The sequence below is a fragment of the Syzygium oleosum genome, unplaced genomic scaffold, assembly GCF_021117445.2.
Source record: "Syzygium oleosum isolate NSW1041296 unplaced genomic scaffold, Sole_v2.1 Sole_v2.27, whole genome shotgun sequence".
In the NCBI taxonomy this organism is placed as follows: Eukaryota; Viridiplantae; Streptophyta; class Magnoliopsida; order Myrtales; family Myrtaceae; genus Syzygium; species Syzygium oleosum.
In genome coordinates this window covers 4,199,223-4,214,345 of record NW_026607511.1, presented here as the reverse complement: position 1 = coordinate 4,214,345, position 15,123 = coordinate 4,199,223, and the positions used below count along the sequence as shown (strand labels likewise).

The following is a 15,123-nucleotide window of genomic DNA, read 5'->3' as shown; positions in this document are numbered from 1 at the left end:
ATCTAAACGTCCTCATTCTCAGCAGGAATAAGTTTGTCGGTACGATTCCTATCTCTATCTTTAATATATCCACTATGACATTCCTTGGTGTGGCTGAAAACCAATTGGAGGGGGGCTTACCTAGTGACTTAGGCTTCACTCTTCCGAATCTCAAGACAATCAGTTTGAGTCACAACCACCTCACCGGACCCATTCCTGAGTCAATTTCCAATGTCTCTAATCTTGGTCGAATTGAAATCGTGTCGAACAATTTTACTACGAAAGTTTCTTCTTTCTCAAAGATGAAAGGACTCTATAGGTTTAATGTCACGCCCAGAACCCCGCGAGCGCGCAACATCCTGCAATGGTCATTATGATGCGATGTCCCAGGATGCGTCGCCGACCCAACATTTTATCTTTTGATTACGCATGCGGAAGCTAAACAAAGATTCACCCAGACAATAACAATAAACAAGAATAGATAGGAAAACGGTTTACAACATCGAAATCAAAACACCATTTTAACATTTACTTGATTAACCCATGGGAACATTATTTTACAAGCCCATTTCGGGCATTTCCATAAAAGTCTACAAAAAGATGTCAGGCTGGGGTTAATTTACTTCACCAAAAGTTAGCTTCCAGGTGCCCCGAACTATACTGGGTGCATCAACATGTTAAGGGCTTGAAAAATGTTTAACAACCACAAATGAGATAAAAATCTCAATAAGTTAACGCCTAAGCCCTGTTTAGAAGGCCAACTCACCTCAGGGGTCCCTAATCACACGACCATGCACTGGACACAAATCATTAACCAACCATAGGCATCTTTATCTTGCCTTGGCACACATATTATACATAACATAGATAGTCATATGTCACAGCGATGTATCAAATATATCACATACCCAGAACGTGTAATGAGATTTCCCATGCATCAATGCATTACAGTCATGTGTGTCTCGATTATAAGGCAAAATCCACTTGGGCACGTCCCATACCATGCCTAGTAGTTTCTACCCCATAATCAAGCACTATGCATTACACATATTTCATTTGTTACGACTCCTCTTGGCCACTACAAATCAAGCGATACGCAGCGAGATGGCAGTCTTCCGGCATAACCGGGCATCGTCCTACCCCGTCGGGCACGGTAACATCAAACGATACACAGGATGATGGCATTCCAATACGGCATCATCAAACGATACGCGGTAAGATGGTATCCCGTAAGGAGCATCGGATCCAACCTCGGGCCGCGATCCGGCATTCGGAGTATCGGCTATCTAGATAATCTCCAGGCATCCGATAAATCGAGTATTGTCAAGCGATCTACAGCAAGACCCCGATAAATCAGGCATCGTCAAGCGATCTACAGCAAGACGATTCCAGCGTGTGACCACACGAGCACACAAGCATTCGGGGCAATTCTTATGTTTTCATTTAGCCAATGCATCCATGAATCATGCTCACATCAATGCCATACAACAATAACAAGTGGTCACACATGCAAACGGTCAATCGACTTTGTGAACCTCATTTTAAAACATGAATTTACAAAAGCATTCAACATCGGATAATAGCCAAATAAACATTATTGAAAAGCTAGGTAATTGTGGTTTCTGTCTCTATTAGGCCGGAAATCGAAAGCCAAAGATTTCAAGTAAAGACCGGCAGATTATGGAATTCTAGTAAAACTGGACAGATTTGCATGATTTGGGAAATCAACTTCAAAAGTATAGCAAATGGTTTTCAAAAATTATAAAATTCGAACATGTTATAAACAAGACCTTCACAAATATTTTCCATGAGAACACAATCCCAAAATCCTTATACAAAGATCACTTTTGATGGCTCGGACACAACCCAAAACTGGTCCGCCGGAATGGGGAACTGAACCACAAGAAATACTCATTTTACAAAACAAATCCTTTCAAAACACTTTGAAATTTTTATACATTGTAGATATGGATTTCGTTTACAAATATTGTGAAGGAAGTATGGTCGAAATCGAACTGGAAATTTTTATAAAAATCTGAGAAAGCACGAAGGTCACGGAATCCACAGTATAAAACAGTTCTGATTCGGTAAGAAATTGGACCTTTGTATAACCCATTTGAGCTCAGAAAAATCTGAAATTTAAGTATGTTATAGATCAAGATCTTGTGAACAATTTTGATGAAGGAAACTTTTCAAAATACTCTATAAAAATGGAAAACCAGGGACGTACAGTAAAATCAGTTCTGAAATCAAGATAAAAACTCCAAGAAACGCCTTCAACTTTGAGGTCAACCACTTCTCAGCCATAAAAATACCACACCAAGAGTTCAAATCAACACCCAACATCTATTTGAATTTAGTCTAGCAATCAAGACTCGCCAACGCTCATTCTAGAAGTTCAAACACACTAAAACAATAACTAGCTAAACTACCCTACGCAAGTTAAACATCCTAAACAAGGGATTAGATGTTAACTTACTCGTCTAAAAATGACGAAAACGACACGAGTTGTCCGTTGTGGCCTCGGCTTGACACGGCAAGCGGCAAACGGCGGTGAATAGCACACGGCGATCCACGGGGCTCAAGGGTGGTGGCGTGAAGGTGCTGGTGGGGTGATTCGGCCGAGAGAGAGGGAGAGGGAGAGAATAAGAGAGAAAGTGAGGGGAGAGAGAAAGATGGTTTAAATTTAAATCAAGATCAATGGTTGAGATATGTTCTTGATGCCCAAGCAAAGATCAAGGGCTAGGATCAAGCCTTGCTCTCCAAGTTCCATCCAACGGCTAAGATTTAATCTAACAAAGAGGTTTCTATAAGGGCAAGTTAGCAAATAATTTCCGATGGCCAATTCGTAAAAATTATGAGGCGACGTCCTATAGTTCGGGTGTGATATCCTTGAGCACTCGACACGCAAAATCGGATCTTAATTCGTGGCTGAAATCGATCAGTTGCAACTATAGTTTATCTCGAACTAACGGGCGGCTGCTAGAAATAAATTCTTTGATAGCCTTTCCCTTTTGGTTAGTATTCCCTAGGTGATTAGGCCAGAGCGAGAATTAACTAATAGAGTGTCAATGAAATCACCATTTCATAAATCACAAAATTTGATCGAATTTTCAGGATATCACATTTAGTGTTGGCCAAAACAAGTGAGGAAGTGGGCATTCTGCTGATCTTGACTTCCTTTGCTCTTTAACCAATTCCACAAACTTGAAGACATTGGATATAGAGAGCAATGCTTTTCAAGGACTAATACCGGACTATATCGTTAACCTCTCTATCACCCTTTCGCAGTTTGTGTTAAGTCACAATCATATTTTTGGAACTTTACCTTATGAAATTGGAAATCTCAACAATTTGGAGGTCCTACAAATGTGGGGCAATAACATCTCGAGAAACATTCATTCCAAGATCCGAAATCTAAACAAACTGAATGTTATGGACCTTAGCCGAAATAAATTCTTAGGGTAGATTCCAGAATCTATTGGGAATTTAAGGATGTTAAACAAATTGAACTTGTCAAGCAATAATCTTGGGGGCATACCATCATCTCTAGGAAACTGCCATAATCTACTTCTCTTGGACCTCTCAACCAACGACCTCAGTGGTAAAATACCCTCAGAAATTGTGGGCCTCTCATCTTTGTCGATATATCTCGATTTGTCTCAAAATAGTCTTACCAGCTCCATTCCAAGAGAAGTTGGAAACTTAAAAAATCTCCGCGAATTACATCTTAATAGAAATAGATTATCTCAACAGATTCTAAGCAGTATCGGCAGTTGTATAACCATGGAATGCATATATTTGCAGGATAACTTCTTTGAAGAGACATTGCCTTCAACTATGAGCTCCATGAAAGCCCTTCAAATTTTGAATGTTTCCAACAACTGATTGTCTTGCCAAATCCCAGAATTTCTAGAGTTGCTCGATCTAACGAATTTAAGCTTATCTTACAACGATTTCAAAGGTGCATTGCCTACAAGAAGAGGAGTTTTCAGAAGCAACATTTCAACTTCAGTTGCTGGAAACAAAAAGCTTTGCGTGGGTTTGCTAGATTTTCAACTACTGAAATGCAAAGAGTCAAAACAGACGACGATAAGCGAAACTGCAGGAATTCTGATGTTCATAGTCTCTACTCTTGTCGGAGTTGCCTGCATACTCTCTTTAATAAATATCTAGTTTAGACACAACAAGAACGAATCAGTTTCAATCTCTTCAGAAGACGGGCTTTTGCATGAATCTTATCAAAGTCTACTGAAAGCGACGGGTGGATTCTCCTCCACCAATCTGCTCGGTGTAAGCAGTTTTGGATCCGTGTGTAGAAGGCTTCTTGATCAGACACAGTCAATCGTGGTCATGAAGGTTTTTGACCTTACATGTCATGGAGTTTCCTAGAGCTTCGTAGCTGAGTGCAGGGCCTTGAGAAGAATCTGACACCATAATCTTGCGAAGATACTCACAGCATGTTTTGGGTTTGATTTTAATGAAAATGATTTCAAGGCACTAGTCTATGAATTCATGTTGAACGGAAGCTTGGACGAATGGTTGCACCCAACTACATCGCAATATACGGAGAGAAGCAAGTTGAGTCTACTTGAGAGAGTGAATATTGTCACTGATGCTGCTTGTGCACTAGATTATCTCCATCATCACTGTGAAACACCAATAGTTTATTGTGATCTAAAGCCGAGCAATGTACTTCTTGATGATGAAATGATTGGACATGTAGGGGATTTCGGGCTTGCCAGGTTCCTTCCAGAAGCAATGCATAAGTTACTGGCCAATCAATCAACCTCTGTCGGAGTAAAAGGATCTTTCGGTTACATAGCTCCAGGTAATGATGCACAAGTTGGGTCTTTTAGTTTAATTCTTATATCGGACGCCTAATTGGAGACCAATCCTTGGACAAAAAGGCATATGCATGAAACATCACTGACATTATATTTTAATCGTAACATTCACTGTGCATCACTATGTGCCAATGATTATTGTAGAGTACGGCACGAGAAGTGCAGTGTCCATAGAAGGAGATGTGTACAGCTTCGGAGTCCTCATTTTGGAGATACTCACAGGCAAGAGGCCAACCGATGACATGTTCGAAAATGGTCTAAACCTTCATTGCTTTGCAAAGGCAGCTTTGGTGGACCAAGTGGAAAAGGTAATCGATCCTATTTTGCTTCAGGAAATCGAGTTGGAGAAGAGATAAACCGTCGCTTCGGTGGGCGAGAACAAGACCTGGTTTATTACTCAGGAGAGTTTGGTTTCAATAATTGAAATTGGAGTCATTTGCTCTTCTGAGTTTCCGAGGGAACGGATGGACATTGGCTATGCAGTGACTAAACTCCAAGAAATCAGCAAGAAACTTCTTGAGTTCATTGTCATTGCCTAGTTGAAGTAAAATCTATGGAGTCATGTGGTCTCTGTGGTCATTGCTTTGTCTGGAATTACAAACAATTTGAATCTGGCAACAGCAAAACCACAAGCAATGGAGACTAACGACTTAGCAATCCAAGGAAGATCAAAATTGGTTATGCTGTCTCGAGCAAAAGATTACTGTCCTTCTTTCCTTTTTTTTTTAATCGAAGATTACTGTCCTTCAGCAGTATGAAAAATAAATGTACTTTGTTTTGACTTTGGCCAAAAAAACCATATGGCTTAATCGTGCCACATGGTCCTTATTTGTCCCATTAACATTTATTTTGTAATTTGTCATCCCCAAGCGTCTCTCATTGACTACATTTAAAAATTAAACTTAAGAATGGACATAAAGCAAGTATATTATTCTTAAGTGTGTTTTGCCAATAAAATAAATAATAAACTTGAAATACATTTCGATTATACTTCCCAAATATCTATCATCACTCTACTTATGGCGCTTATATTTGACAAAAAAAAGCAAATAAAGATAAAGTGTCTTTAAATATATAATCATCCATAAATCTGAAATTAATTCAGAGAAGAAATATCGTATTAAATGAATAACTCTCATAATTTTGAAGTATAGTTCTTGTTAACTACGTGAATCAAAGCATCAATTATCCATTTAACTCAAAAATTAATTGAAATAATATGAATGATGAATAATTTTATCACTCCAATAAATTCCAGGTATCATTCACTAAATTTAAACATTACATTTAAATAATAAAAACTGAAAATATTCATTTTACATTTCATTTAGTTTTGTTTACTTCTTTTAGAATGCACTTATTTTAAATTTCATTGATTTTAGATATAGCGTATATCATTTGGGACAAATTTGTCTAGCAATAAATGAAAGTGACAAGTGAAAATATTCTTTTCCAAGATCCGGCCACTTAATTTGAAATTGACATACTTTAGAAAAGAAATTGGAATAGAAATAAGTTCATTAGTTTTGATTAATTAATTTATTATCTGACAAGGAGTCAATTACATTTATCCAAGTGAAATTTGAAATAGATTATCTTTTAACTCCAAAATATGAATGGAAAATCTTAAAATTGTCGTTTGACGTTGGAGGATAAAGACTCCTTTCCTCTTTATGAATGGGGGGGTTCTCCATTTATTTCAATACCTCAGATTAACGAAGGTATACCGAAAATTTACGAAATTGTTCTTTCTTGGATACGGAATATTTTTCACGAACGACAAAGCTTGTTCAAGGTCATCATGACTCTGAGGATTTGAGATTAAAGCCATTAAGGCCCTCAATTTTTCAGCAATTAATTTTCAGTTTTATAGATGTTGAAAATGAAAATGAAATATGTTCAATAATAATTAAATATTGAATACCAAATAATACTAGTTTGGTAACTAACCAGGAGCACTTTCAATAAGTATTTGCAAAATATTTAGCAAGATAGAGCCAATAGATATCTTTTTCTGTTGAATGAATTAAGCAGTGTAACAGTCTGAATTTTTGATCCTTTTCCCGGGATTTAGGAAATGAATATTGATCAATGCACTATAGTGAGATCTCACCCAGAACTGCACATTCTTGGGATGCTAACCTTAGGGGTAAGGCCATTACGGGATTGAGTTCGCACAACCAAATAACTCGACCTTGGTTTGATCTTCGACCATATCGATTGACGAGGGAATGTTTTGACCCAACAGAGACCGGTCTATTTGATTGATCGTGTTCGAAGGGAACTAGTGACAAACCCTCGCAATTATATGACAATCGAGGTCACCTTAGTCCGAGCAAACTAAAACGTGATTTGACTTAGTGTCGGTCGCGGGTCGAGAACGCGTAATCCCAATGAGCCACCTGTTAGCCAGAGATAAGCTAAAGTCGCGATCGCTCGATTCTAGTCATTTCTTGGAATTCGGGCCCGGGAATCGAGAATTTTGAAAGTGTCAATTTTGGACGGCCGATGACGTTTTTGGCGTGGCCAACCTTGGGGCCACCCATTTCTGCAAAAAAATGAATTTCGGTCCCGGGCCGGAAAAATAACCGTTTCGCCCCTGGGACCGCGAACGACTTTTAAGGACTGGATTAAGTTGGGGGACTGAGTATGACCCTGTGTGGCCGAAAATTTGAAGGACAAGAATGCCCTTTCCCTTTTTGGTTATTTACCATTATGCCCTCTGACTTTTTGGGCAAGGACAAACGTGGGCCGTCGGATTGCGGATAAGATCAATCTTGGCCGTTGGATCGGAGGGTAGTTAGAAGGGCATTTTGGTAATTTTCGGGGTGCAATTATTGGGTTAGATTATTTAAATCTTTTTCTTTCTCTTTCTCTCTCATTTTCACTCTCTCACTCTCTCTCCTCACCCCCCCACCGATCGGTTCCTCTTTCTCCCTCTCCCCCGTACGTGAGGCCACCTTGGCCGGCCACCAGCACGCCGCCACCTGCTCGCCGCCCTCCCGCCGGTAGCCGCCGCTGCTTCTTCCCCTTCCGACTGTGCACGCCTACCGCCCATCTATCTCTCTCCCTCTGTTTTCCTGTTCCAATCAGCTCAGCCGCCGCTGAGCCACCCCAGGCCATCCTCCCCTGCCCTGTACGTGACCATCGCCGCCCCCAGCCGCCCGTGAACCGCCTGCCAGCCACCCGCCCAAGGCAGCTTGGCCGCTCACCGCCTGGTCGCCGGCGCCCCTGTTCGGCTGCTGCTGCTGGGCCACCTTTTCCAGCCCCTGATCCGGCCTGTTTGTCTCGCCTTTTAGTGTAAGTGACTTCCCTAACCGTCACTTAGGACTTCGGGTATTGTTAGGCTTGTTTAGGGCTCGATTTAGGCATTTTAGGAGGCTGTTTGGAGCCGAATTGAAGGCTGGATGTTTGGGGTCGTTATGGACTGATTTGCCGATAAAATTTTGAGGTTTAGGGGGCTCGGTTAGGGCTGTGATTTTGTGAATCGATCGGAACTGAATTGTGTTTGATTGGTAGTTTTATGGCTTGTACGGGTTTAATTGATTGACTGTGCGAATTATGGTTGTTGGCTAGTTTGGTGCGTGTTTCGGACTGAATGTGGCTTGGCCGTGTGCCTCGTGTGTGTGGCCGTGAGGTGTGGTGGCGTGGTAATGTGAATGTGCATTGAATTCGCGTGCTAAGTGTGTGTGGGTCGTGGGGTGTGTTCGTTTGATGAGAATGTGTAATTGTGAAATGTGTGTGAGGTGTGTGTGTTTGGCCGTGTGTAGGTGTGGCCGTGTGAAAGATGTGGTATAGTGGAACGAAGGTACGGAAATGTAGGATTGGTTGAAAAAGGGTCCGTCCTGAGGCGTGTACGTTTACGCGGGACGATGCCGTCCCTGACGAGGTGACGATGCCCGGCCTGACGAGGTGTCGATGCCTGACGTGGTCAGAAGACCGTTGGCCTGATGCGTTTTACGCGGGCGGGGTAGAAGGAAAGTGCGTGTAGGATTCCGTCCTGAGGCGTGCTCGTTTACGCGGGACGATGCTGTCCCTGACGAGGTGACGATGTTCGGCCCGACGGGGTGTCGATGCATGACGTGGTTAGAAGACCATTGGCCTGATGCGTTTTACGCGGGCGCGGTAGTGGTGGAAAAGTTGAGAATGAGCGGGTATTGGCTTGAGGTGCGAGGTTTGGGAAAGTGATGCGTGGTGTGGGTTAGTGTGCGAGTGTGTTTGTATCGATTACTGTGGTGCTCGATTATGGGGTAAAATACTGCTAGGCACGGTATGGGACGTGTCCAAGTAGGTTTTGCTTTATAATCGAGGCACGTGCGTGGCTGTGATTCATTGCTATGGTGTATTGGCTGTGTTATTGTTTAACGTGCAGGGACGTGTATGATGAACTCCAGGTAGGGTCATGTGTGGTTGTTAGTTTGGTTGATTGTGGTGTGTTATGCGTATTTTCGTCTGGCGGTATGTGAGTGCCTACGTGGGGTTTAGAGTTGTACACTTATTGAGATTCGTCTCATAGTTGTATAACCACCACTTTCAGACCCCCAGCCATAAACCCAGGGGGCCGCCTCCTCTTTTTGAAGTGCGAAGAGCCGCCCATGGTGCCCAGTGGAGTTGCAGGCGATGCCCAAGAAATCTTCCGGAGGAACGAGCCGAGGAAATAGGAGCGGAGTGAAAGGAAGGCGACCAGTATTTCCCTAGGGTATTTTAGGGGTTGTTTAGACTAGTTTGGCCTATAGTGAAGCTAGGTTAACCAGACCCCTGATCTTTTGTTGAATCGATGGCTGTGAATGTTCGTTTGTTAATTATGTCTGTAGTACGATGTTTGTGTATTTGGTGTTGTATGAATATGCTGTTGTTATTGTTTGATTGTTCTGTTGTTCTACTCCGTTGTCGTCATCTTTTGTCTGGGGTTTTGTATTCGCTTCCGCATGCGTTCCTGATGTTTGGGTTGGGTCGGCGACGTTCCTGGGACGTCGCAACAAATTCGACCGGAGCAGGGGATGTCGCGAGCTCGTAGGGATTCGGGGCGTGACAAGCAGCCTTTCCTTACCTAGCAAATTAGTGATTTTCTGATTTAATTAAACATTTTAAGCTTAAACTAGTCATGATTATATTGTGTTTAATTTTATTTAGTGCTAAATATTTTAGTTTTCAAGACTCAATCGAGTTATCAAATAAGCTGCAAATTTGGAAACTACTCTCCTCGGATGTACTCTAGGCAACTTGGTAAGTTACTGATCACCTTGACATTGAAATTCAAATATTAGATAATTTATGTAGACTTTAGGCAACTTGAATGTGAGATAGCAATTCTTTTTATTAGTAAAAAGGTGGAAATAGGCAAACAACAACTACCACTTACCTAAGGTCTCACATTCGTCAGGAAATATTAAATTTTGACCATGACTTTTCAATCCACCCATAACTATACGAGCACCTCGGGCCAGGAGTTCTTTCATAGCATTACTTGATTGATCACAATACGACTCTTTTATACCGAGCTACCACGTTCGGTGGTATGTTAGAAAGTATTTCATTAATATCAAAAATCAACTTATTAAATACTTTTTCACGTATTTCACAAATAAATACATTACCAATCACAATAATTATAATATATAGAACTTTCTATTTTTTTTATATAATTAATGTTTTTAAATAGGGTCAATCTATTGACCACGTCAGTTTCCGACTCCTCGCTTCCTTCTGGTGGCTGCTTAAGCTAGGGATAAGGAGTGCCATAATTTTCGTATGGTGCTCATTTAAGTGGCGTAACTTTTTTTTCGCTCACTTATGTGCCATAAATTTGAAAAATCGATCACTTAAGTGCCATCAACAGTTTGCCTTACCAAAAAATCCGACGTTGACATCGTTAGTCCTATGTGGCACCATCAGCATCAATGTAGATAATTTTTGTAATTTTTTCACTCACTTAAATGCCACAAATTTAAAAAATTGATCACTTAAGTGCCACAAATTTGAAAAATCAACCACTTAAGTGCCATCAACAATTTGTCTCGCCAGAAAATCCGCTGCCGATTTTGCCCAGATTTGGCGAGGGCCTTCGCGCCCTATCAACTATCTAAACCCTTATCTGCCCTAACTCAACTTCCTTAATCATAAGGACTTACACGGGTTACGCCACTTAGGTGATAAGAAGATGTAACAAGGCTAATGCTAATCATTGTTTGTTTATAGTTGTATTTAATCATAGGATTCTAAGATGTAGGACAAAAAAGTAAAGAATTGGAAATCTAGCCCTGATGGCAATCTGTAAATATTTGAGGCTGTAAACGGCCAAAATATAATAAAAAAGATATTTTTTTCATAAATTCTGACGGCAGGCTACGAACGGGAGAATGGTGCTAGTTTTAGGGTTTTTATGTATTTCTTTGAAAGTCGGATATAAATGTGTCTAGGTGTCCGACTTTGAGCTTTTCTCTGTCCTTATGGCATTTGAAATTTCATGGAGCACCGTCACCATTCTTTCAATATTGTGTGGAGAAATGGACTATATTATCGTAACATTGTAATCACAGAAACGATATATATATATATATATATATATATATATATATATATATATATATATATAATAGACAAATGGAAGTAAAGTTGATGATAGTCGGACTTTTCAAAGAAATGCATTAGCTTAAATTGTAAATTAGGCCAACTAATTACATGAACGGTCAAACATAGAATATAAATGCTTATTTCTTGTGAATTGGCCGGCTGCACTACTTCGACCAAAACAATGTCGATATGCCTATCATCAGGCCAAGAAATATGTGAAGAGAATATTCTGAAGCAGCAGCGGTTTATTCACGACTGAACTTACGGACAACGTTTATTCAAAGGCTTAAATTTCATATTTTATAATAGTTAAAAGTACGATGCATGCAAACTCTATAACCCGCCCATAGCCCTTCTCAGAACTCTGTGAAATCATGATTTTTCTCTTATTCCCATTTATAAAACATGAACTACGATAATGCAGATTTCTAGTGAGAGATTCTCGAGAAGAGACTCGAGTTGAGAGCTCTTTGTTATAGATCATCATGAACCTTCCCTATAGAGATCGGGTTTTATCCGCCTAACTTTCATGCTTAACTACCATCATTCTTATGTTTTAGTGTCCAAGCTTTAGCAGAAAGTGGCGGGAACAAGACCGATCAGCTTGCTTTGCTGGAATTCAAGGCCAAAATAGCTGATCCCGGCGGTTTTTTGTGCTCATGGAATGATACTAGCCACTTCTGCAAGTGGTATGGTGTCACATGTGATCCTAGACATTGAAGAGTTACTGTAGTTGACCTCCACTCCAAGCAACTCTCTGGGGTTGTGTCACCGCACATTGGTAACCTCAATTTTTTGAGGGAAGTCTATCTGCAAAGCAACAATTTCAGCTCTGAAATTCCCCCGCAATTCGGTCGCTTATTGCAGTTGCAAAAGTTGGTCCTTCATGACAACTTGCTCAATGGACAAATCCCTTCGAATCTCTCCTATTGCTCTAATTTTATTGTTCTGGACTTAGGCTTCAACATGCTCGAAGTAAATTTGCCTACAGTACTCGGTTCCTTGTCCAAGTTCCAAGTACTTATACTTCAACACAACAGCTTGAAGGGAAAATTCCACCATCATTTGGAAACTTATCCTCTCTTCATGTCTTCAAAACATTGTTAAATAACCTCGGTGGTACGATCTCAGAGACTCTTGGCCAACTAAGAAATCTAGACATCCTCATTCTCGGCGGGAATAAATTTGTCGGTACGATTCCTATCTCATTTTTCAATATATCCACCGTGACAATCCTTTATATGGCTGAAAACCAATTAGAGGGGAGCTTACCTAGCGACTTAGGCTTCACTCTTCCGAATCTCGAGTCAATCTTTTTGAGTGACCACCTCATCGGACCCATTCCCGAGCCAATATCCAATATCTCCAATCTTGGTTGAATCCAAATTCCCTTTAACAACTTTACCGGGAAAGTTCCTTCTTTCTCGAAGATGAGAGGGCTCTATTTGTTTGAAATTGGATTCAACAATTTAGGAAGTGGGCAATACACTGATCTTGATTTCCTCTGTTCTTTGACCAATTCCACAAACTTCAATGTATTGGGTATAGGGAGAAATGCTGTTGGAGGCCCAATCCCTGACTGTATAGGCAACCTCTCTATCCCCCTTTTGTATTTGGCATTAAGTTACAATGATGATATTTCTGGAATCTTACCTTCTGGAATCGGAAATCTCATCAATTTGGAGTCCCTGCATGTGGGGGGCAATAGCAACTCGGGAAACATTCCTTCCGAGATCGGAAATCTGAACAAACCAAAGCTTATGGATCTCAACCAAAATAAATTCTCGGGGCATATACCGGAATCTATCGGGAATTTAACGATGGTAATCAAATTGACCTTGTATAGCAATAATCTCTGGGGCTCGATACCATCGTCTCTAGGAAATTGCCATAATCTAATTCTCTTGGACCTTTCGACCAACGACCTCAGTGGTAACATTCCTCCAGAAATTATGGGCCTCTCATCTTTGTCAATTTATCTCGACTTGTCTCGAAATAGCCTTACTGGCTCCCTTCCAGGAGAATTTGGGAAATTGAAAAATCTCGGTGAATTAAGTCTTAAAAAGAACAAATTATCTCACCAGATTCCAAGCGATATCGGTAGTTGTATATCGATGGAACAGCTATATGTACAGGATAACTTTTTGGAAGGACCCCTACCATCGACTATGAGTTCCATGAGAAGCCTTAGGTTTTGAATGTTTCCAACAACCGATTATCCGGCCAAATCCCAGAATATCTGGTGTCATTGAATCTGACAAGTTTGAGCCTATCTTACAATGATTTTGAGGGTGAATTGTCGACAAAAGGAGTTTTCGGAAGTGCCATTTCAACTTCAATTGTTGGAAACACGAAGCTTGCGAGGGCCTGCCAGATTTCCAACTACCGAAATGTGACTACAAAGAGTCAAAATAGATGAAAATAAGCAGAACTGTAAAAATTCTAATATGCACAATCTCTGCTCTTGGAGGAGTAGCATGCATACTGTCTTTGTTATACTTCTTCTGGTGTAGACACAATAAAAATGCATCAGCTTCAACCTCTTCCGAAGATGGGTTTTTGCATGTTTCTTATCATAGTCTATCAAAAGCAACAGATGGATTTTCCTCCACCAATTTGCTCCGCATGGGCAGTTTTGGTTCCATGTGCAGAGGGCTTCTTGATTAGACTCAGTCGATCGTGGCCATCAAGATTCTTGGCCTTAAATGTCACGGAGCTTCCAAAAGCTTCATAGTTGAGTGCGGGGCCTTGAGAAGAATCCGACATCATAATCTTGTGAAGGTACTCATGGCATGTTCCGGGTTTGATTTTGATGGAAATGATTTCAAGGCACTAGTCTATGAATTCATGTCGAACGGAAGCTTGGATGAATGGTTGCACCCAACTGCATCACAATATATGGATAGAAGCAAATTGAGTCTGCTTGAGAGAGTGAATATCATCATTGATGTTGCTTGTGCACTAGATTAACTCCATCATCACTGTGAAATGCTGATAGTGCATTGTGATCTAAAGCCAAGCAATGTCCTTGATGATGAAATGACTGGACATGTAGGTGATTTTGGGCTTGCTAGGTTCCTCCCAAAAGCAACTCATAAGTTACTGGCCGATCAATCCAACTTTATCAGAGTAAAAGGATCTTTTGGCTATGTAGCTCTAGGTAATGATGCACAAGTTGGGTCTTTTAGTTTATTCCTTTATATAATACACGTGACGGTAGATGGATCCTTTGACAAAAAGGCACATGAAACATCACCGACATGATATTTCAATGTCAATTATTCACTATGCATCACTATGCGCTGTTGATTGTTGTAGAGTATGGTACGGGAAGTGAGGTATCCATAGAAGGAGATTTATATAGCTTTGGAGTCTTTGTTTTGGAGATATTCACGGGCAAGAGGCCGACTGATGACATGTTCAAAAATGGGCTGGACCTTCATCGCTTCGCAAAGGCAACTCTAGCAGATTGAGTGGAAAAGGTAATCGATATTGTTTTGCTTCCGGAAATTGAGGAGTCGAAGAAGAGATGAATAGTCGCTTTGGAGGGCAAGAACTAAAGTTGGTGTGGTATTCAGGAGTGTTTGGTTTCAATCATCAAAATAGGAGTCACTTGCTCTTCTGAGTCTCCCAGGGAACGAATGGATGTCGGTGATGCATTAACTAAACTCCAAAGAATCAAGAAGAAACTTCTTGAGTTCATTGTCATTGCCTAGTTTATGTA

At 40.7% G+C, this 15,123-nt stretch overlaps 2 pseudogenes; both read left to right on the top strand.

Moving 5' to 3' along the window:
* Window positions 1-3,765: 3,765 nt before the first annotated feature.
* On the top strand, window positions 3,766-5,182 carry LOC130135065 (probable LRR receptor-like serine/threonine-protein kinase At3g47570; annotated as a pseudogene).
* A 7,647-nt stretch (window positions 5,183-12,829) lies between these two features.
* Window positions 12,830-14,872, top strand: LOC115691446 (probable LRR receptor-like serine/threonine-protein kinase At3g47570; annotated as a pseudogene).
* Window positions 14,873-15,123: the final 251 nt, after the last annotated feature.